This window comes from Bombyx mori, chromosome 4, assembly GCF_030269925.1.
Source record: "Bombyx mori chromosome 4, ASM3026992v2".
In the NCBI taxonomy this organism is placed as follows: Eukaryota; Metazoa; Arthropoda; class Insecta; order Lepidoptera; family Bombycidae; genus Bombyx; species Bombyx mori.
Window position 1 is genome coordinate 15,455,831 of NC_085110.1, and position 24,441 is coordinate 15,480,271.

The 24,441-nt window shown below is 36.3% G+C and overlaps 1 protein-coding gene and 2 long non-coding RNA genes across 4 annotated transcripts in view; 1 reads left to right on the forward strand and 2 right to left on the reverse strand.

The window, feature by feature from the left end:
- The window catches only part of LOC101736773 (dual specificity calcium/calmodulin-dependent 3',5'-cyclic nucleotide phosphodiesterase 1), a 511,722-nt gene that overhangs the window by 408,227 nt on the left and 79,054 nt on the right, over window positions 1-24,441 (reverse strand). The window lies entirely within an intron of this gene.
- On the forward strand, window positions 17,221-18,810 carry LOC134198824 (uncharacterized). Its single transcript, XR_009973042.1, has 3 exons — window positions 17,221-17,778; window positions 18,021-18,172; window positions 18,545-18,810. It is a non-coding gene; the product is annotated as an uncharacterized LOC134198824 (long non-coding RNA).
- LOC134198822 (uncharacterized) lies at window positions 18,808-19,925 on the reverse strand. Its single transcript, XR_009973040.1, has 3 exons — window positions 19,652-19,925; window positions 19,321-19,568; window positions 18,808-19,216 (listed from the first exon to the last, which is right to left on the reverse strand). It is a non-coding gene; the product is annotated as an uncharacterized LOC134198822 (long non-coding RNA).

Sequence of the window (24,441 nt, forward strand, 5' to 3'; positions counted from 1 at the left end):
TCAATAAAGAAAACATTACACACACTACATACCATGTATTTGACGCACACACGCATGCATACTATTTATTGTCAGACTTTTGTTCTTGACGTCTGTTGTCAAATTGAGATTAGAGATTTGAGATTGTCTTTGTTAATATTTTTTATAGTGTAGTCTTGGCGAAATTTGTGATTATAGAAGTATAAAATACAATCATAATAGTGTACAAACTTACAATTCCAATTAATTATAGTCGAATTTCGACTACTGCGGGACCTCTAGTAATAATAATTAAAGGAAGAAATTACTAGAGTTTTGAAAATTAATAAAGTATACATTGTGCCGCTGGTGCTTTCCAGCACTGGAGTCATACCAAAGTACCTTCACCACTCCATCAAACTATTAGATTTACCCAAAAATATATTTTTTAACATGCGAAAAGCCACAATTTTAAATACGCGCCGGATTGTTCGGAAGTTTTTGCAGGACGAAACATCAGACGTAACTAAAACTGAAAATGAACTCCGCTTGGCGTAGGGCCGTGGTTTTTCAGTATTTACTGAAATTTATAGAAATCCGAGAATAAAAACTTTGTACATAACAATAAAATCATTTATTGCCTTTCGCACTTTTAGATTAATACTAGCGGACCCGACAGACGTTGTCCTGCAAAAATTCATTCAAGTCGATCCAGCCGCTTAGTTGAAGTATAGATAAATAACCTAGATACCAACTGCAGTGCGATCCGCCGGGCTGATTTGTGAAGCTAAGTCATCCAGGGTGCCACCCAAACACATACCAAAAAAAACATTCAAATTAATCCAGCCGTTTAGGAGTTCAGTGACAAACACTTTCTCTGTCCCTATATGCCTATGTATGCTTAAATCTTGAAAATTACACTACGGATTTGGTGCGGTTTTTTTTAATAGATAGAGTGAGTAAAGAAAAAGGTTCATATGTGTAATAGCATATATTAAATAGTGGAGAAATCAATAATAAATTACAGTTTCCGAAGCGAAGCAAGGGCGGGTCGCTAGTATACTTATACAAAGATATTTAGATAAATAAAAGAATATGAAAAAGGTAAAAGGAGGTGGCCCAGCTAATGCTGTTCAAAGTAGATGAATCGAAAAGCGCTGATTTTCAGTCGCCCTTTGGTTTATTGCGGGATTCAAGGCTAGGTACGTGTGAATAGACTAAAAACGTGGTGTAAACTACAAAAAAAGCTACCTTATTTGAATTATATTTCAATTTCTGCACTGAATTTCATTAGCACTAGTATATATTTTCTGTCAACTTTTTTATATTTTTTTAATTGCGTAGATAGGTGGATGAGCTCAGGGCCCACCTGGTGTTAAGTGGTTACCGGAGTCCATAGACATCCACAACGTAAATGCGGCTACCCAGCTTGAGATATAAGTTCTAAGGTCTCAGTATAGTTACAACGGCTGCCCCACCCTTCAAACCGAAACGGCAGAGTAGGCAGAGTGGTGTTACCCACCCGTGCGGATTCACAAGAGGTCCTACCACCGGTAAACTCACAAATAACAAGGTCCAGTAATAGCTTCCACGTGGATCGTGAGTTTCATCTGTCCACGTGCTCCAAGAAAAATCCTATCAACAAACTTTAACAACAAAGCCAACCTTTTGCACGAACGTTTCCAGAGAGCATCGCCTCACATAAAACCTTCCACTAAAAGCCTTAACACGGCTCGCTCCATTTGCGTGCTCACAAGTAAACCCCAATTTTCCTCTCGAACGAAGCAGTATTGCATAGCGGAACGATTTTCCTTACATCATTCAAAACTCACTCGGCTGTTCCCGGATCTGTCGTGTGCGTCGGATATTACGCCGGTATTGCTACTGAAAGCTAATTCCGTTGCTTTGCAGGACATACGGAATGAGAAAAACTTCCAATTTAATGTGGTGAGGTCGGTGTTTAGGATAGATTATCGTTGGCCGACGGTTCACGGTAATCATAAAAATCGATTGATATCTAGAGCTGCTGCAGCTGGCCCCACGATATTTACCGCCATATGCTACGATGATTCAATTGTCACTGTTAATTGTCACCTGGTAATTGTAATGGAGGCTATGGATGCTAGGTTATTAAACTCATCACAATACAGAAGTTATTGTTATTATAGTGCTGTCGAGCCAAACGCCTCAACGAATTTTATTTTATTCGCCTCACGCGAGTTGTTTTTAATGTACTTTAATTATATAAATTTTGTTTCTAATTACCTAAAATTAAATTATGTATTATTTAATACTATTACTTGTGAACTTATATACTATGCTTATATATAAAATATGTATGTTCGTGTCTACTGATAATATAGTTTTTAAGTTTTAAAGTACCAGTTTATCGATTAGTAACAAATCGAATGATCGCAAACTTGATTAGTTCAGCTTCCTTCAACGTTCCTCCAAGCAACTTAACAGTATTATAATTGTGTTATCATCAGAAATATGCACAACAGTCAAGTTCGATGATAAAATAATAATTAGAAATGTGCGACAAATGTAATTTGAAGGTTCCCTTATATCCCATTTCTCCATTTAATTCAGCTTGTTATTGTTGATAAAACCAATGATAATTTTACTGGTGGTACGCATGGTTAGGTACCACCACCCCGCCTATTTCTGCCGTAAAGCAGTAATGCGTTTCGGCTTGAAGGGTGGGGCAGCCGTTGTAACTATACTGAGACCTTAGAACTTATATCTCAAGGTGGGTGGCGAATTTACCACCAGGTGGGTTGCGAGCCTGTCCACCCAACTAAGCAATAAAAAAAATATAAAAAAACTCGATTGTAGTTTTTTTAAAGTTTCTAATTCAGCTTATGGTAAACTTGAGGGTGATGTCCATGGTCGTTCTCTACTTAGATTTTAATTAAGGCGATTTAGTAAGAGCCGGAAAATAGGAGACAACGACAGGAACTCCGAGAGAATTAAATTGATCACACGGAAAGTGTGACACGAAACGTCTACATACATCGTCCGAGCTTAGAAGTACAATGCTGGCAGATGAGCTTTTTTTTATCCTACCTACCTAAGCTGATGACCTTGAGAGGCTATTTCAGCGTAAACCTAACTAGTAGGTGAGCTCACGGGGCTCAAACCGGAGTGATGCTAACACTGACCCTAGCAAGAGCAGTGCTTCCCAGAATCTACCACCGGATCTTAAACGCGACCCACTGAGAAGATCCGGCGATAAACTCAGTGGGCTCGAGATGAGCATACGGCCCACTCGGTGATATGTAGTGACCGTATCGCTAATGAACATCAGTAGTAACCTGGACACAGCCAAACTGCTGCTTACTGCTAATGTAACTCTTCCTACATTTTCTTCCTCAGCCGAGTTCCACTCGGGAACCGCTAGTAAGAAAAGGAAAGCGCGTGTCAAAATGCAACTCTTAATCGTAGTAAAAATACGAAAAATGTAGTACTTACCCTTCACTCAAATATTTGTAATTATATTTAATAATTCTACTTTCAAATTTAGTAATTTTTTTATTGATTAACGATTTGTTTTCGCTACATTAGTATATTTTTTATCAACTAGATGATGGCCGAGCTATGCTCGTTATGTTTTTTTTGGTAACGCCATCTTGTTGTATCTTTAAAGCGGTTAGTTGCCCTCAATTAAGAAAAATAGTATTATTATTCGCCAATAGATGTCGGGAAGAGTTGATTACTGAAAATACGAATGAAACAACATTTTCTGAAAATAAATCGTAGCTAGATCGATTTATCGCCCCCGAAATCCCCTGTGTACTAAATTTTATGAAAATCGTTGGAGCCGTTTCCGTGATTCAGATTATAATATGTATCTCTTAGTATACAAGAATTGCTCGTTTAAAGGTATAAGATATGGACACGTGAAAAATACGAGTAATTATGGAATACAAGTTACGTCACGGTAGCAATGTCACACAAACGGCTCACAATGTTATTGACATATACGGAGTGGATAGTACAAACGAACCCACGAATCATTGTTTGGCTTGAACGCTTCTGATAGGGAACTTTTGATCTTAAAAACGAACTCTGTGGTCGCCCGAAAATTAAATTCAACAGCCACGAATTTTTAAATATACATATCTATCGACGCTTGAAAGGCAAACGTGACTAAGCGACAATAACTGCTTTATACATAAATAATAGGCAATAACCATATTCGATGCGCAAAAAAATATATATTTCTAGGTTTATTAGAATCATTTCAATCCTACAGCTAGATTGGTTAAATTTTTTTTTTTTTTCAGGTATTTCAACTTTAAATTAGTCTACTGTAAAGTTCAGGCATTGTCGCTTAGTCACGTCTGCCTTTCAAGCGTCGTTATGTACTATGTATGTTCTTTGCAGACTCCGAAATGGCTGGACCGGCTTTGTAAAGCTGGAATGGCTTTACTGGTAGTAGGACCTCTTGTGAGTCCGCGCGGGTGGGTACCACCACCCTGCCTATTTCTGCCGTGAAGCAGTAATGCGTTTCGGTTTGAAGGGTGGGGCAGTCGTTGTAACTATACTGAGATCTTAGAACTTATATCATAAGGTAGGTGGCGCATTTACGTTTTGGATGTCTATGGGCTCCAGTAACCACGTAACACCAGGTGGGCTGTGAGCTCGTCCACCCATCTCAGCAATAAAAAAATTAAAAACTGACTCCAATTATATTTTCAAGAAATCTTCAGATTGGCCTAGCACGTGATCTGTAAAGTTTGGTAGGGATCGGGTCAAGGTTAAATAAAACACCGGCCAGATAAGGGCTGGGTTGGCAAGATAAGTGGTGGTAAGATAAGGGTTTGACTCGTAGGAAATAATCACGCTTAAAAATAAAAACAATTGTATTCAAAAACACATCTATTAAGTAAACTGTAGTATGCCTGAAACTACCGCACATTTTTTTCGTGAAGTAGTTAGGATTAAGGGTTAAGTTTCAAACCGGAAACTGAAGATGTTTCAGTTTTATCTGAGTAACTTGGTTCGCTTCATTTAGTTAACGTTTTCGATAATAATTCCTCTTTGAAGTTTCTTGAAGCCGTGAGTCGGGCTTCGGCAAATACAAACTTGTGAATGTTGCCTAATTAATTTAATAAGGCGCTACTTTGCAGATATTATGAGTAACGAATGACTGGATTATCTCAAGTAATAGTTAATGGTTTTTTTTGCGCTTAGATGAGTGGACGAGCTCACAGCCCACCTGGTGTTAAGTGGTTACTGGAGCCCGTGGACATCTACAACGTGAACGCCCCACCCATCTTGAGATATAACTTCTAAGGTCTCAGTATAGTTACAACGGCTGCCCCGCCTTTCAAACCGAAATGCATTACTGCTTCACGGCAGAAATAGGCAGGGTGGTGGTACCCACCCGTGCGAACTCACAAGAGGTCCTACCACCAGTAAAAAAGTGTATGGGAATCAAAATTTATTGAATAATATTTTATGTTTAATGAATATTTACCAATAGTTACTCAGGATACCATAAACAGAAGAAAAAATCATTTGAATATGACTTCTTTAACTGAAGACTGATCTTATTCATAAAATGTACAGTTTATTATTGTGTGTACTCTGTTTCGTGATTTTACTTACTAACTGATCTACAAATTGACTAATTTCTTATGAACTAGAGAGTGACAAAAGCAACTCTTCATCTCGGAAAAAAATACCGTTACTTCTAAATTACCAATTTTTTTGCGACGAGTGAAATCGTGGTGTGCGTCTTGTATAGTACATAAATTATAAAACATAATAATATCACAGATGTACAAAGCTAGGATTTTTAGCATAGGTCCATACTAAGTACACAAAGGTGCTAAATACGTTCACATCACTTACATCTTAATAACATTGAACTAACAAGACCACAGAGCCCATGAAAATAACGATAAAAAAGATGTGTGGTGTCGTGGGACACCGGATACGAACGAAGTTCCTTATTATAAAAATATTAATTTTATGTTCTATTCGAGGTATAAAGAAAATAAAACTGGAGGTTTCGCAACAACCCACGGTTATTCGGTAACGTTCGAACTTATTGTGGTACACTTCATTCACGGCTGTTTGCATAAGACTTAGTGTATTGCGCAAACGAACGCTCTGAGATCGCGGTTAATGAATGATAAAAAAATATGTAATTTTTTGTACGTTATTACAAAGTTAAGTCGTACACTGTGTGCATTACTAAAAAAATCTTACGTTACGACGTTTTTTCGGTAATCCTCTCCGCATCATCCCATAAGGAAATTCGTTCCAATAATAATGATCAAGCCTTTATGTGTGAACAGCTGCAATCATCCGGCAATAACAATCGATCTCCGTGAAACAATTTGACGATGCGTCTCGCCACTAACAGCTTTGGCGGTTAGATGACACGCGGCTTGAGTGCTCTGTTATTAAGCTGTTATATCACCATATTGGATTACACGGATATAAAACTTCCGGAAGTATATTTATCTAGCCTCATTTTCTCGCAAAAAATGGCCATTGTCAGTACAAACGCCATATGTAAAAATAATTTAATTAGTCAAAGGATAAATATGAATTTCATCTTTTACGCTCCATTTAAATCTATTTTTTTACATTAGAAGTCGTCGTGGCCTAAAGGATAAGACATCCGGTGCATTCGTGTTGTTCGAATCTCAGGCAAGTACCAATTTTTCTAATGAAATACGTACTCAACAAATGTTCACGATTGACTTACACGGTGAAGGAATAACATCGTGTAATAAAAATCAAAGCCGCAAAATTATAATATGCGTACTTACTGGTGGTAGGATCTCTTGTGAGTCCGCGCGGGTGGGTACCACCACCCTGCCTATTTCTGCCGTGAAGCAGTAATGCGTTTCGGTTTGCAGGGTGGGGCAGCCGTTATAACTGTACTTGAGAACTTAGAACTTATACATCAAGGTGGGTGGCGCATTTTCGTCGTAGATGTCTATGGGCTCCAGTAACCACTTAACACCAGGTGGGCTGTGAGTTCGTCCACCCATCTAAGCAATAAATAAATAAAAGTTAATGGTAACTGCAATTTGATGCCGATTTTGATGGAACTATGAAAGAAAATGTTTGAAGTAAAAAAAACTCCAAAATAAATCATTAATAACAGAATCCTTAGGTAACAAACATAAAAAAAATACACCGAATTGAGTACTTCCTCCTTTTTTGAAGTTTATTTATAAAGTTTCCGAACTTACCTCATTAGGAAGAAAGAAGTGATATTATTTCGGATTCCAAGTTACTAATGAAGCTATAAATGTTTTTTTAGTTCCGGATTGTATTCAAAATTGCGACTTTGCTGTAGAATAATGCGTAGAAATACTGGTAATCCCTAATCGGGTTCTCAACACGCCCTGCCAAAATTAAAAACATTTAATGCTTATTTATAAATTGTATTTACCTGAAAATTTAAAATGTTCAATACGATCTGTATAACTTTAAAGATTTTTTATACTAATGCAATTTCCTTTTAGTCAAATCCATTGTGAATTATAATATTTTTTAAGAATGTAGGTATTTGTTACAGCCCTGTTTATGGAAAGCGGGTAACGGAATTATCCCTATTTTTTTCAACCTTTGGGGTTAAATGTCCAAAAATACTGAGAGGTTGCCACTAATTACAAAAGGCATTAACTGCCAAATGTTCAAGTTTAGCATGCAGTCATCTAAGACGAGTAACTTTACATGTACCTAGGATAAGACATTTGCGATTAAGAATAAATAAACTTTTATTTTATCGTTTGAATTTCATGTTGGCCAAAAACGATATTTCTCACACAAAAATCAGTTGGAAACACCGCCGTCTCCTTTTTTGTTAGAAAGATTACTGGTGGTTCAGCGACCTCTCTCTCCACTTTCACCAAGACAGGTGAGTAAGCATGGGTTCAGCCAGCAGAGATGGAACTTACCAACAGCGCCTCCAAATGAGATCTAACAGCTCGCGAATGCATCTACTACTGGGACGAAATCGTGAAACACCCCAGGAAACTTACAGATTTTCATCTGAAAAACTTTTTTATTTATTTCTTAGTTAGGTGGACGAGTTAGGGGACGTCCTGGTTTGAAATAGTTACTGTGGAGCTCATAGACATCTACAACGTAAATGCACCACCCACCTTAAGATATAAGTTCTAAAATATCAGTATAGTTACAACAGCTGCCCTACCCTTGAAACCGAAATGCATTACTGTTTCACGGCAGAAATAGGCAGGGTGGTGGTACTTACCCGCGCAGATTCACAAGACGTTCTATCACTTATAAGAGGTCTTATCACAATAAGGGTGACAATAACCAGTCAAGAAGAAAATCTCTGCCGATCACTGCACGAAATAAACAAAAGGTTTTGCTTAGTATATCTCTTTGATTTTCTAAAAAGAGACGATGCATGACAAGTCTTCCTAATACACATTAGCTGGTTTCGGAAGCCAATAAAGAGCCTATCTAGTAATCTGTGTGGGCGGATCAAGCCACCGCGCACGTGAGAATAATCTAAACACGTAACAACTTCGGTTCGTTGACATTCCAGATCGCTATAGAGAAGCGCGCCTAATGGAGTGCTGTTCGCAGGTAAATCTTCGCCGAGATTTGAACCAAAACAAGAAAGATTACGTGGATAAATCGTTGAATATAATGTTGTGAGTTACTCAATTCAGGAGATCGAAACAAGGCGGTAGATTTTTTGAAGATTCACGCGGCTAAGCGGTGGTAAATGAAAAAAAATAAAGTGGAACAAAATTTTGGCGGGAAGTTTTACACAACCGACTCTTTACATCCGTGGCCTTTTTAATAAATAACGTTATGAAACTTTTTTATTAAAACAGAGGATAAGTACCAAATCGTAACCAAGCCAATGTGTACCTGTAAAACGTGATATATAAAATATGCCATAATTTAAAAAAAGTGGTTCAGTTCTGCTCAAAGAATATTCGACGCGACCACGATTTTACCATTACCACAGGGCTATATATGCTTTTATGCTCTATCTTTTAATGCTAATGAGTACCTCAGTATAACAGCAAGGGAAAGGGCTTAAGTTCTCGTCTCTAAAACGCGCTATACTCAATGGAAGCAGTTGTTGACTAAGACACCAGTGTTGCCCGGGCTTCCTACTTTAAGCTAGGAAAAGAAAGGGTCACGCTATGAAAACTTTGTGATAATAACATTTTTGTAGACTACTAGCTGACCCGGCAGACTTCGGAGTGCCTCAATCGATAAATAAAAAACCTAAGCGTCTGTATAAAATAAACTTAAAACAAACAAAAGGATTCCGTTTGACGGGGAACACATCAAAGGAGAAACAAAATTGTTATTTTTATCTAATTCCGAGCATTTTCATATTTATCTACCTTTCAAATCTTCTCTGGACTTCCACAAATAATTCAAGACCAAAATTAGCCAAATCGGTTCAGCCGTTCTCGAGTTTTAGCGAGACTAACGAACAGTAATTCATTTTTATATATAGAGATATAGATAGAGGATAGAATATAACAGTTGATGAAAATAGATACATATTCTTTCTATTTTCTAGCACGAAGCAAACATGTGTTCCGATCGTAAGAGTTGAACAGCCGTAATACACTTGAAACTTTTGACGGTAAAACAATAATGCGTTTCGGTTTGAAGGGTGAGGCAGCCGTTGTACTATAAAACTGAGACTTAGATCTCATGTCTCAAGATGGGTGGCGCAATTTGCGTTGTTAATATCTATGGGCTCCGCTAACCACTTAACACCAGATAGGCCGTGAGTTCGTTCACCTATCAAAAAAAATATTATAAAAAAACTTCGAGCTTATGTTCTAAGGCACTATTTAATATCAGATGAGATTTGAACTTTTTTTGATTTGCTTATTTAACGCAACAAAAAAACACCTAAGAAATACGCAAAAAAATAAGCGAATAATGCTAGTCGATCAATTCGCAGCGTGTTCCTTTAAATATAAGCAATAAAACTTTAAATATAGAATTTAAATTTGAATGTTTCTTCTCGCCTATAGCTTTCGATCTTGATTCAAACACTCATATATATACCTTACCGAGTGACGCTGAGTCGCATTTAACATATAAAACTGTTTGAAAAGCTGCGAGCACCCGAGCTTTATTGTCTTAGGCCTGAAGCAGGTTTTATTTTGAAACGAACCAAATTGATTCCAACGAAATACGCTTATAGAGGAGTGAAGTGAACAATGGTGTTCTTATTTGGAGATGATTTCAAGCTTTTTAGACTAGTGTTATTAAACCGACTAGCTTTTGCCCGTGACTTCGTCCGCGTGGAATAATTACTTTGGCATAACGCTAAATTTTACCCGCCTCTTCATTTACGTACTTAACTTAACTTAAACTTAAACTTTAACCGTTTCCGCAGCGCACGCAGTGGAACTTCTCAAAAAGGATTAAAACCCCGATTTTGAAACATTCTTTATTGGTGCTCCGCTTGTATTAGTCTTAGCGTAATATTATATAGCCTATAGCCTTTCTCGATATATGGGCTATCTAACATTGAAAGAATTTTTCAAATCGGACCAGTAGTTCCTGAGATTGGCGCGTTCAAACAAACAAACTCTTCAGCTTTATAATATTAGTATAGATTACAACTTCGCAGTGAAAGACATACTGAAGAAAGAGTTAGTTTAGTTAGAGAAGTTAGAGTTAGAGAAAGTTGAGAAGGCTTTATTAATTATTTAGCGAACTACGACAGTACCGTAGGCTCAGTGACAATAATCTAATCAGACAATATTGTCAGGGACGAGATGAGCCATGACCACTGTTTTTCGCTTCGAGCTTTATTTCAATTAAAGCCAGTTTACGGATAAGATAAGTTTCAACCACATAAAGTTACATTAAAAATGATTTTGCGATAAGCTTGAACAAACAGATGTAATTGAACGTGAAAAAAATGGCTATTTAAAGAATCCTTTGTGATATCTATAGAGTCCAGTAACCATTTAACACCAAGCGAGCCGTGAGCTCGATTTTTTATCTAGGCCAAAAAAAATATTTTGTAGTTAATATCTTTTATGTGACATACGTTCAAAATACTACGCTGTTGAAAGTAAGTATCGATGGAAAGTCAAAATTCTAAGATGATGTTTTTTTTAAATGTATCACATACGCCGCATTTATACTTTTATTTATAAACGGCTTGTTAATGTGGTCTTATTTACGCCGTCTGCAGCCAGACAAAGCTCTATCTAACTAAAACACTGTTTCCTTAATAAATCAACTGAAAAATGTAGATCTTTACTACGAGTCGAACCTCGAACTCATCCATAAGTATATTATTATGAAGATTACGTCAGAAAGGTTTTTCGTGATAGCAGTCACCGTAGCCTTATTGCTAATTAAACCTCTGATCCGGCACACTTAGCAGCCGCTGTCGAAACCAACGACTCGTACTGATGGCTCGACCTGATCCATTCCGAGTGCTGTTGAACTTTAATCTAACGAAGACTTCGATATTATGTTTAAAAGTGCCTTCCGGTGTTCTTGTGGGCTCTGGAAGCCCACCATCAAACATTGTGCCCATTAGCTAAAGAAAAAACGAAAAAAAAAAAATTTATTTACAAATCACGCACGGTCCTCAGGCTCCAAATTAGGGTTCCCTTTGTTATGGGTACTAGAGAGAGGGTAGAGACTCACACACACACTTATATACGTTTTAAATGTATACATATACATAGATAATAAGCACCCAGACAATGAGCAAACAATCATCATACGAATATTTGCCTAATGTGGAAAACGACGACCACGACCCTTAGCGCAACAGCCAGGAGCGTTAATTACTGCACCACTGAATAAGTCAAATTATATTTGTATTAATTGTTTTAAAAAACTGTGCTATATTTTTGGAACGAAGTCCCTTATGGGACGATGCGGAGGGGTACCCTAACCGGGAAAAAACGTCCGTAACGTAAGATTTTTATTAGTAATGCACACAGTGTACACAACTTAATTTTGTAATAGCGTACAAGTTACTAATGCACACAGTGTACGACTTAACTTTGTAATAACGTACAAAAAATAACATTTTTTTATCCTTCATTGACCACGATCTCAGAGCGTTATGCAAACAACCGTGAATGAAGTGTACCACAATAAGTTCGCACGTTACCGAATGACCGTGGGTTGTTGTGAAACCTCCAGTTTTATTTTCTTTATACCTCGAATAGAACATAAAATTAATATTTTTATAATAAGGAACTTCGTTCCTAGCCGTTGTCCCACGACACCACACAGCTTTTTTTTTATTTACTATTCAAAAATCCAAAGAGTCAACCACAAGTTAATAAATTCGGCCTTTTTAATATCGAATACCACGAAACAGGAGCTGCGTTTTAATATAAAAGTAACCTAACTTGAATCCCGAGACGGGAGCGACCCCGAAATCGCTCAAGTATACTTAACGGTTCGTAACGAGATCTTAAAAGTCGTTACGATTTCTTAACAGCGGGTTTCTCACAAACGTCTTCTAATAATAAAAGTAGAAATTCTTCATGTTCCTCGATTGCCTTGTTGTTCGAGTTTCTCGTTCATATTTTCCATCGTTGCTTTATTTTGTGTTTTGTCTGACCATTATTGTGGCCGCTTAATTAATTTTTGATTTAAACGATTGACCGCAATGTAAAGGGACTGACTGAAAATTGTTATTTTATCATTCATTATTTATTGTATTCATTTCTTTTGACGGTTTTGTTATTGTATTATTGTCATTCAACTTTCGTTTCCATTTACCTATGTAAAATAAATTAATAGATTAATATAAAAGGTAATTATTGTGACCGAAAATTGGACAGAATAAGGATTGAGTATATCAGAATAAGTGTGAAAGTAGCCCCGGTAATTATCAAGCTAAAGAGCGGACAGTCGGCGTGGTATGGACATGTGATGCGTAGAGGGAAGATGCATGTGACTAGGAGATGTATGGAAATGGTAGTGCACGGTAGAGGGGGAAGAGGTTGACCAAAGCAGATATGGATGGAGTGTGGGAATGACGATATGAGAGAGAGAGGTTTTTTTTATGATTGAAGGATTACTGGTGGCCCGGAGGTCTTTCCAGTTTCACCAGGACAGGTGGGCGAGCAAAGGCTCAGCCAGGAGGGGTGGGATTTGTTAACAGCTACCCGAGCGCCTCCGAAGGAGACCTAACAGCTCAAGAGTAGCTGCTTTGCGAATGAATCTACTACCGGATCGGAATCGCGACCCACTGAGAAGATCCGGCGAGAAACTCAGCGAGCTGATTCATGGGTTAGGTTGCACGGCGAACTCTTTGTCGAGTTCGACGAGTACGGCTACCGAGGTCCCTAAGCCTGCTCCTAGTGTTAGAGCTGAAGGCGTCTAATGCAAAGGTTATTGGATCTGATGGATCCGTGAGAGAGCGGAGTAAGTGTTGAGATGACGGCCGATAGAAGAGAATGGGATAGAAAAATTAGCTGTGCCGACCCCACCTAAGGTGGAGAAAAAGAAGAAGAATTACTGTGACCGAAAACAAAAAAAAATGCATCTGAAATAAACCGTAAAGCTAATTAATAAAGTTCAGCCTTGTGTGACGCAGCCGAAACTTGGTCGAGAGTCTCTCGTGTCTCTTTGCCGCTGAACACACGAGGTTTATTGCACTTAGAGCACAAACACACAAGGCCCGGGCTGAAACGACAAAGATAAGCGTCCTCTGCCGGCCGCCGTCATTAGCGGAGACGCTGGAACTCCACTAATTGGGCAGCCTATTAAAAGAGTCGAAACAATGTCTTCATGATGCATATAAAAAAATAATACATATCTGTGTTACATTTACACTAATAAATTTATCTAAATAATTAAAAAGGAGTGAACTAGAAAGTTTGTTGACTTGTTAAGCCAAAATATAGTTTCATATTTTCAACAAACACTATTTCCTATTGAGATAATCAGCTAACATTTTTTTATCTTAAATTTAAATTATTCCAATATTATCATCATAGTATTGTTATTAATGCCTAAGATAATATTACAGATAAGGTTTATAATTAAAAATAACAATGTCTTGTAATTGTTGTAATAAAATATCAAAAACAAAAAAAAAATTATTTTCAAGTACTAGAAGTTTTAAATGCTTGTAGCTTTTGTATATTTTATAAGAGAAAAAAATGTAGCGAAGATTTGTGCCCTCCAGCCGTCACCGTCAAACTACGTCATTAGGGAAAAAAGACACAATTTCAGGAAGCCGTATTTCGAGATGAAACGGAATATCCACGCTACGGAATTTACGAAGCGTCATATGGCGCAAATAAATTATTAAAAAGTGCTTTTTATTTTCATTGTCTTATATTAAATTAAATACAAACTTCCGCAGCTCCACAGATATTGAAATTCGTGATGAAAAATCGAAAGCGATCGGAGACTCATCACTAATGACGTCAGAGCTAACAGCAGCTTTCAGTACGAGTGACGAATGCTCGATCTAATAACTTGAGGAAATCTTTATTTAGTACAGCTTTAGTATTTTTCATCTAAGATCCAAACTAAAAATAAGCATTTATAATAATAACAAGCTGTTGTACACGTGTTTAATTTGAAAAACGTCAACTTTTTATTTTATGTTATTGAGTTTTTACCGTCGTCAGTTGACTGACCTATTTAGTGTTAAATGGTTACGTAAGCTGACCTTTTATCGTGAACTAAAAGTGTTTCTTAATTATTTTTTCTGCCCCGCAATTCGTCCTTACACTAGGAATTTAATTGTTACTGGTTACCATAGCACAATAATTAATAAAGCATTCAAATTGTGAGATCCATGGGCTCAAGTAATCACTTCACACCAGATGAGATGTGAGCCCATTCAGTCATTAAGACATAAAATAAATCTGTGAACTCAACGTCTATAATCTGCGTCTGACTTAATTAGCGTCTACCAGCTGCCTTGTATTTTATTTTTTATTTCTTAGATGTATGGACGAGCTCACAGCCCACCTGGTGTTAAGTGGTTACTGGAGCCCATAGACATCTACAACGTAAATGCGCCACACACCTTGAGATATAGTTCTAAGGTCTCAGTATAGTCACTTTGTATAAGATTGCGACTTAATGATAATATATGTATACAAAGCATTGTTATTGCTTACATAGTACTAACTTTTCACTTTCGGAAACTGTTCTATCAAGCCCTGTATAGATGATTCTAAACATCAATTCTCCTTATATTTTAAAGTCATCGTAATAGATTGAAGTCGTCGTGGCCTAAAGGAGATAAGACGTCCGGTACATTCGTATCTAACGATGCCACGGTGTTCGAAACCCGAAGGCGGGTACCTATTTTTCTAATGAAATACACTTCCACGGTGGAGCAATAACAGCGTGTAATAAAAATCAAACCCACAAAATTATAATTTGCGTAATTACTGGTGGTAGGACCTTTTGTGATTCCGCACGCGTAGGTACCACCACCCCGCCCATTTCTGCCGTGAAGCAGTAATGCGGTTCGGCTTGAAGGGTGGGGCAACCGTTGTAATTATACTGAGACCTTAGAACTCATATTTCAAGCTGGGTGGCGGCATTTACGTTGTAGTAGTCTATGGGCTCCAGTAACCACTAAACACCAGGTGGGCTGTGAGCTCGTCCACCCAACTAAGCAATAAAGAAAAAGAAGATTCTGATTTCGATCAAATTGATAATAGCATTGAGAATTTGTCATAGCTTCCAAAAAGAAAGAAGTGAATATACATATATGATGCTAGCCAATCTTCTGACACTACGGAACACCTTTTCGAATTTTGTTTACTCATAGTGATACCAAAAGACTACAGTGATGCCCGTGTGTGAAGTACTTTTGTTATTCGCGAAGTGAATTCCCTCAACCCTTCGACCGAGGTCGGGTTACAAATCTCCAGGGAATTTCATTACGAAATATTCAAGAGCTCGTGTTATCGACGGAAAAAGCCCACGCGTCGTCCTGCGCTATTATTCGCTAGTAAAATATGAGATATTCATATAGCGGATTGCGTGTCTGTTCTCACATTCCCACGTTTCTATTAGCTCGCTTTGGGCAAGGACTCGTGCGGTGGAATCCGGTAATTTATTTAAAACTAACTTCCAAAACATCTACTTGAAAATATTGACGTATCTTAGAATAAGATAACAATAAAATGAAGGCGAGAAATATCGAAAAGAAGAATTCTTGAAATTATCTTAAAAACGGATACATTTGTGTTTTTTTATGAACTAATTCGATAAACTCGTGTTTATAATACAGTCGATAAGAATATTAATGATCCTATAGAATGACCTGATTCGCACTATGCCAAATAATATAAGACTGCACTTATTACCCAAGATATCGAAAAGTGAACGCTGACACTCTCTTTAGGATCCAAAGTTGAAGTACCAAATAATGAAATCTGTATTGCAGTGTTAAATGGAGAACATACAATACCACCCATTTTTATATTTATCCATGTTTATATTCCTAAAAAGATTTACCGTGACAGTTCATTATAATTTTATTGCAATTGTAATTTGATAAAATCGTAACTGTGAAACTGTATTCTCCTTATGGAACGTGGCAAGATCATCGTATTGTCATCCGTGCAATTTTAATGAGCGCTAACATATGACGTCACAGGCAACAACTAATTAGTGCATATTGAAAACAAAGTGACCTGTGACCAAACATCCTCTGTACCCTGTGTCTAGTTAAATGCTGTTGAAACATTGTTTATTAAATAAATAAATAAATAAATAAACTGTATGTAAAATATTAAGCTTTATAATATGGATTCTAATACTCGACACTGCAGTATTATCGAATATTTATCTATACTAATATATAAATCTACAGTGGATTTTACGGATGTTCTGTTATAACTACTGAACCATGCATCCGATTGACTTGAAACTTGGTATCCATGTAGAAAATAAGTGTACTTAATGGATAGGCTAATATTTATATGAGTGTTGGACTGCCTAATGATAATGACAATAAATAAGAATGTTAATTTTAAATGCCCAGCGAAGTGGGCTAGTACGGCTAGTAATTAATAAAAATAGAGAGATATATATATGTCGTGGATAACGACTTTTAGCTGTCGTGGATAACGACTTTTAGTAATATTAAGACGGTGGTTTTGATTATTATTTTAAATGATGAAATGTTGTTTTGATAAATATCACAAAATGTAGGGTAGACTCCGTAACGCCACAGTATAAAATGGCGGTACGTGGATAGAGTCGTGGCATTCCGTGTCAGACAGTAATTCCGTCCGTCTTACGGCCGTTTTCAATAACCTATCTATCCCTAGTTTCGGTTACTAAAGATAGACAAATCTATATTTTTGTCCTTACTTACGTTCCAATAACCTATCGACGGGCAGCAGTTCCTATCGGATTTATCTATCCATCGTCGGGAGGACGGATAGCCTGCTAAAGATAGAACGCTCATACAAATCGTGCTTACTTCCGTTTCAATATGAGTTTTAAGTAACTCTCCGGTAGGCGGCGCTATCTCTAGTATGGGCATTCGCTTATCTGTCAAAATCGGCCGGTTACATGTTTATCTTTCGAAAGTAAATCGCTTTAATTTAATAATTGTTTCTCTTCATATTGGCATATTGTAGCAGTGATGATAGTGATATGGAATTATTTCAAATGATAATGGATTGTGATGCAGATAGTGATAGTGAGGCCGATATCATATGGTTAGGAAAATAAAGATCGTCTGAATTACATGGCGAAGATCAATAATTACGAATTTGACTATAGATTTCTGAGCAAAGGTGTTGTGAATGAATTGATTAATTTAATGAGACCATATTTGAGTGTAACGTCAAAAAGGTAAGAAAAATTTTAACCATAAAAGTACTCGTTATTACAACTTATATTTGTTTATAGCAATAGCAAAATAATACCTAATTTTTGTTGTGTTACAAAATCACACTCAACAGGAATTCTATAATACTGCTGGATTCCCATGGTGTCCTAAATGACATTCATATACTAATACAATAACCTGGTAGGCTATTTACCTTCATTCTTATTACACACTGATACCTCTACATTTTATATTTGTGTTACAGATTCAAATATAGGAGAGGAATTTAGAAATAGAAAAAGAGTATTTTGAATGTGTAATTTGTGTGCAATGCATCATTGATGTTTCAAAATGTTGTTGCTTGATGGCCTGGGTCTACTCATGATACAACTATAATTAACCATTCCGATTGAAAAGGTATTTCTTATTTATATTACCTTATTTATATTATTATTATTATATATTATTATTATATTTTTATTTATTTATATTATATATTTAGGTGTTTATATGAATTTAATATGACACTATTATAATAAATTATCTACATATCAAGAGAACATTGATAACAAGGTGGACTTGGAAATTGCTATTTGCTTGCCGATAGAGGCTATCCCCACAACCCTATCTTTTAACGTGATTAATTAACCCACATACTCAATCGGAACGATTTAAAATGAATCACATATTAAAACAAGAAATACTATAGAGAGGTAATCTTTTTTTTTAGTTAAGAGCTTGTTATACTGTATTGTAAAATAATTTAAGCGAATAATGTATAATTTTCAGATGCATTGGTGTTTGTAAAAGAAGACTCCCTGTATATCATTGAAAAGTAGATTAAAACTAGAAAATATGCAAGCTGCCATGCTGCACAATACCGTCAGAAGTATGAATTTAGAAGAATTAGAATCAGAAATTTCAGTCGCAGATACATTACAGGAAAATAATATAATTGTTCGTAACAATTTTTCAAAACTTACATCTGAAATACAACTATGTACTTATAAATAATTGCTTCCAAAGATAATTTATAAAATAAACTCCAAAGATAATTTGACTATTTTTTATTTTCCAAAATGATAATTACATGGTAGTTAGTACATGCAAGATATTTAATTTAGAATTTGTACATATACTTAAAAAACTATCTAACATAAAATTATTATTGCCTACTTAATTTATGAAATTTAATATTCCTTTTAAGTAATTTTTAATTTTTTAAATTATCTAAATCTAACTTAACTTTTGCTACAACAATCTCCTTTTCTTTATTTTCCAAGTCAAGTCTCTTTTTTGCTATTAGATATTCTGCAAATGCATTGTCCCTATGCTAGCCTTGCATTTCTTTTCTTCCATCTTGTTTCCGCTTGGCTGTAAGTGTTAAAAATATTATATGTGACCTACAACAATGTGCATGCTTTATCCAAAATTTCATCTGCAATCCTTACCACCTCCAGCCTGTAACAAAGAGCATAATTATTTCAAATACTACGGCAACCTGAAGAAAAAATCATGTTTATCAATGTGTTATTAGAGACAAACAATCAACTAATTATACTAACCTTACTAAGGTTGTTTCTTATGTTGCCGTAGCGTTCTTTAAGTTTTCCCATTTTAGTCGAAGCTGCGATGGAGTTCGTGGGAAACGACGAATCGACGAATTAAAATCATTTACAAGGGTTTGCCAAGCCTGCTCCTTCAATTTATTGTTTGTGGCATTTGTTGCCTTATTATTGAAATGTTTTTTCGCCGCCACAAGTTCTGCTAGAATCATCGTCTCATCTTTTGTCATGGGTGCTGCCTTTCTTGACTGAAAAAGATATATTTTCTAAACTTGAACTCAAAGTTTTCAAAGTAAAATTATTATTATCAATGTAGTTTATAGATACTTACAGAATTCATTTTATTTCACTGTAGCTCTTTAATTATAAACACACTTAGAATTATAAACGAAAGTTTTAAAGCGTTTTGGAGGTAAGTCATCATCTAATATAGTAGGTAAACAATAGAAAAACAAACAAAAGAAACTGATCACTGCTTATTGGTAAACGGACTGTCAAAACGTTTCGTTTCATAATTTCGACTAGGATAAAAATAGCAATACGTCCAATTTAAAAAAATCTACATATGTTTTTATTACTTTTTGTTATAAACAAATGTGTTTATGATAGTCTACAATATGCTGGTTAAATTATAGTTATAATTTAGAATAAAATAAAATAAGTTTTGATCCTGATGTTGTTTCGTATTTGTAGTAGAACGAAACGTATCAAGAGGCTCGGATAAATCGGAGGGAAGAAGCTATCTACTGTTGCTTAAAGAGAGATAGCACTTATCCGTGATTGTGAAACGCAAACTAAGAATAGATACGCTCTTGCTGATATTCGGAGATAGCTATCTATCCGAAAACTCAGATACGTTATTGAAAACGGCCGTTAGTCAGTGAGTCTCTGTCAGTCAGTCAGTCGGTCAGTCGGTCTGTCGGTATGTGCAACGAAACTGTCGGTTTACCCTGTCATTATGAAAGTTGTGTGTGTTGAGTTTCAATAATTATTATTGAAAAGTTTTATTAACTAAACTGAGTTCAATCGAATAAGAGTGATGACGGAACCTACCGCTCAGCCATCCCTGACGTGTGCCGACATATATAATACATACAAATAATCTACATACATACAGATCGTGGCTTAAAGAATAAGGAATCTGACAAACTATTATCCAGCTATATGACTATGCTTGTGTTGGGTTCCTGCAGGCAGGCATTAATATATTTATCCCTAAGTAAAGTTTTCGTTCTTTAGAAACCGTTAAGTGACAAACGTAATGCAGGAAGTCCTCAAGCTCGGTAGAGTGACGATCTAGGCAGGGTAGCTGACAAGAGTTGGGTGACAGAAGCCGAGGATCGTGCTCAATTACGTATAATGGGAAAGGGCTACGCAGTGGACAGCTATAGACAGACTATAATAATAAATGCAGAACCATTAGACTACGACCTTAGACTTCTTTCTCAAAACGGACCTTTGGTAGATTACATACATACATATATATGTACATATGTAATCACCGGAGCCGATTTACATCAACAACAAACTGTGAACTAATTTAATCAGCTACAACTGAAAAAAGAAATGTACTCGTAAATTCCTGTATGTAACTCGCCAGTTAAATTTAAAACACATATATTAATTAATGAACTCGTCAGAACCGAAATAAATACCGCGGTACAGTTCATCGTGATTCTATGCATGAGTTAATCAGCCAATTTCGCTAATTAGGTGCCGTGAGCTCGACATATGTACATTGCCGTTGGACAAACCTTAATATCAAATACGTGAGGTCGTACTATTACTAGTGTTTGCACTGTACTGAAAATTTTAATTAATTTATTTTTGTAGTTACATTTTAATTATACTACGATTTTAATCATACTAGGGTTAAAGTCAGCAATGAAGTTATTTGAAAGAGAACTAGAGTTTTCGAGTGTTCTGAGGAATTGTTTGAAATGATACCTTCATCTCGTTTTTACCATCGCACTGCCCACCACCGGAGTAGAGTTCATCCATACTACCTGGACCCACTGCGTTTGTCCATATTGCGTTTCCAGAGATATTTTTTGCCACGTACCATCCGGCTTTGGAATGAACTCCCCTCCACGGTGTTTCCAGAGTGCTATGACATATCCTTCCTCAAACGAGGCTTGTGGAGAGTACTAAACGGCAGGGCAGCGGCTTGGATCTGCCCCTGGCATCAATGCCAGAGATTTGATGAATCAATGAAAGAGATTGATCTATTTCTGATGATGATGATAGCAAATTATGCTAGGGCTTCGTTTTTTTTCTATTTAAATGACTAGGCAAGCTTTTTGCCCCCTTTTGTCAACCGCTTTTCAGCTTTTCTTGTTACTCATGGACGACGCTTTGTGTTATTCATAAAAAAAAGACAATTAATTTATTTATAATAAAAATCTCTATACATATACCCAGGGAGTCCCTCACGGACTACCCAAATAAACGCTACATAGTATGTAAACACCACACAACTAAGGCTGTCATTGAATCCCATTAACGTCACAATTCCCATGGCGCCGTACATGTAATTTGAAATCAAAGTTTCATTCGCTATATTTTCCTTAAAACCGGACCAATTATGTCCTTTAGTGTAGAATTAGACGTAGGTGCCATGCTATTTCAGATATTTAATTTTTGTTAATAAATGGTCTTTAAAAAAACTGTCGAGACATATCATCGACAATTGGTATCTTACATTGGACACAGAACTGAATCACAGTAGAGGTATATCATTAGGTACACCGATTCAAATTATATCACCAAATATGACTCTTATATCAAAGGCCTTCATTTTAAAAATATTTCTATTGGGAACTTAAACAAAAATTTCATACCACTCATACATTTAGATTCCCAATGAAGTATGTTGAAGCGATCATGGAACGTGGGATGTGAAGTCAATGGGACCAGATAGAAGTAAATACGTCACTGATATGACCTCATAGAGACAAATGACAAGGGTATTTGAAAACAAATTTGTCTATACTTTCTTATGATACTGCCTAAGAAGACGACGAGTTTGTCTGGTGTTAAATGATAACCGGAGCTTACATTACTATATTCTTATAATACTTATATTATTATACTTAATAAAAATCCCGCTGTCTACTCTAAATCATGACGTCGAAAACTCAATGATGATCCTTCAAGGCGCTATATTGTAGTATCTGTCGTTTTGGCAAGTTCAAACATTTTTCTAGGGTGGATTTCTCACAGCTCATCTGGTGTTTTTCACCAAAATCTTCCACTATTAATTGTGTGACCTTTCGAGTGAAACCACAACTTCGTATTCCAAGACCGCCCGGGAGGTACCGTCATTACGCCTATTTCTGTCGTGAAGCATTTAAATTCATTTCGGTTCGTTGGTCAGGACAGCTGCTATTACACGAAACTAATTGAGACATTCGATCGCAAGTTTCATCATTTTAGGAAAGGGTCTTACTATTGTAGTTCCTCTAATGGACTCTTTTAAACAGCCCCCAAACTGTTCAACTTACTACTGTTATTTTATATAAAAAATTTAGCCAAATATTGGTTTATATTTGTAGCTTTAAAACACGCAGGCAGAGGTATAAAAACAATGTTACCTATTACCTTAAACTGAGCACTGAATAAATTATTTGCAAAGACAACATGCCGGTTATAACATACACCGACCCTCCGACGTGGTTAATGTAAAGGAGCCATGAATTACTTTGCGTTCATTGGTGATCAACGTGGAATGCTCTGAAATTTTCATAATATAAAACTGAATATTCATTAATTGACCGTAATAGGACTGATTCTGTACCACATTCAGTACAACATATTGCGGACTAATTGGGTAGATACAATTACCCATACTTATTTTGTTGAGAAGAAGTTTGTGTGTTCTAATTTGAATCCAATTGAGACCTAGATATCTTGACTCAAAGTAGATGATGGTGGTTTTCGTCTTGAATGTCTACGGGCTTTGACAAACACGTAACACCAGATGAGACGTGAGATTTCCCATAAATATGCAATAAAAGGAGTTCTGCTAGAAGTTTGTCTGTGGATGGTCTCATGTGCCTAATATAAAGGATTTTTTTGTTCAAACAATACCGGATTTTTTATTTAAAAAGCCATGATCATTGATATTCAAACACGGTTAGTAAAAATATAAGCGTCTACAACTTGATTATTTTTTTCAAAGCCTGTTCACTTTGTACGCTTCTTAAGGTTAAATAACTAACTACCTTAGATTTTTATAAATTTAACGATGATTTAATATTAGTATCACTTACACTTCTAACAAAGTATTACGCTATTGGAACTGAAAATATCGTAATTTAGAACCTATTTGGTCCCTATTAATTTTCACATACAAATTTACTGGTTGTGGATAAACCACATAAATGAAACCACGAACATTTAAAATACAAGCTACAGCAACAAATGTTTTTTCTACTCTCGGCGACCTACTGTTTACAATTGGCGCAACTAAGCTTACTTCAAGGGTTGGAATTCCAGGTAATTCACGGAGAAAGCTCTGTTGGTCTCGGAAACGAAGTAACTCATCATTAAAGAAAACAAATGTTTGTTATTCTAAAATTATTTTGAAAAGGAAATCTTTATGAAAAATTTCTTTACTGTTTATAGCACAAATGGGCGGACAAGTTTACGAATCGCCTGATTTTAAGCGGTTCTTGTAGTTTATAGACATCATAACTGGTTTCGTATTGTGTGAGGGCTACTGCACCTTGCTAAGCAGAGCTAAATCGCAACAGAAATAGGATGGTGGTACACCCATATATGCTGCCTTGAAATACTTTATTGGTTTGCATCAATATCAGAACGATGATGCAACGCCAAAAGGCCATCTCGCAGCCCCTTACCTTAAACGTTAACTCAAGCTGACAGATATCGCAAAATCAATGCCCTAACCTACCTTAAGACACGAGATTGAAATCACAGTTAAACCACTTTATATTTTTTCTTTCTCAGTACTGTGGTTCCCACCCATAATATGGGCTTAATACGCCTTATCTTGAAAGCGTGATAAGTACGCACTGCCTTATAAAAACCTGTCTGCGGTAATTGGAGTTCGGCATGGTCGCATCGCTCGATACTAGTTCGGTATATCGGACGTCTTAT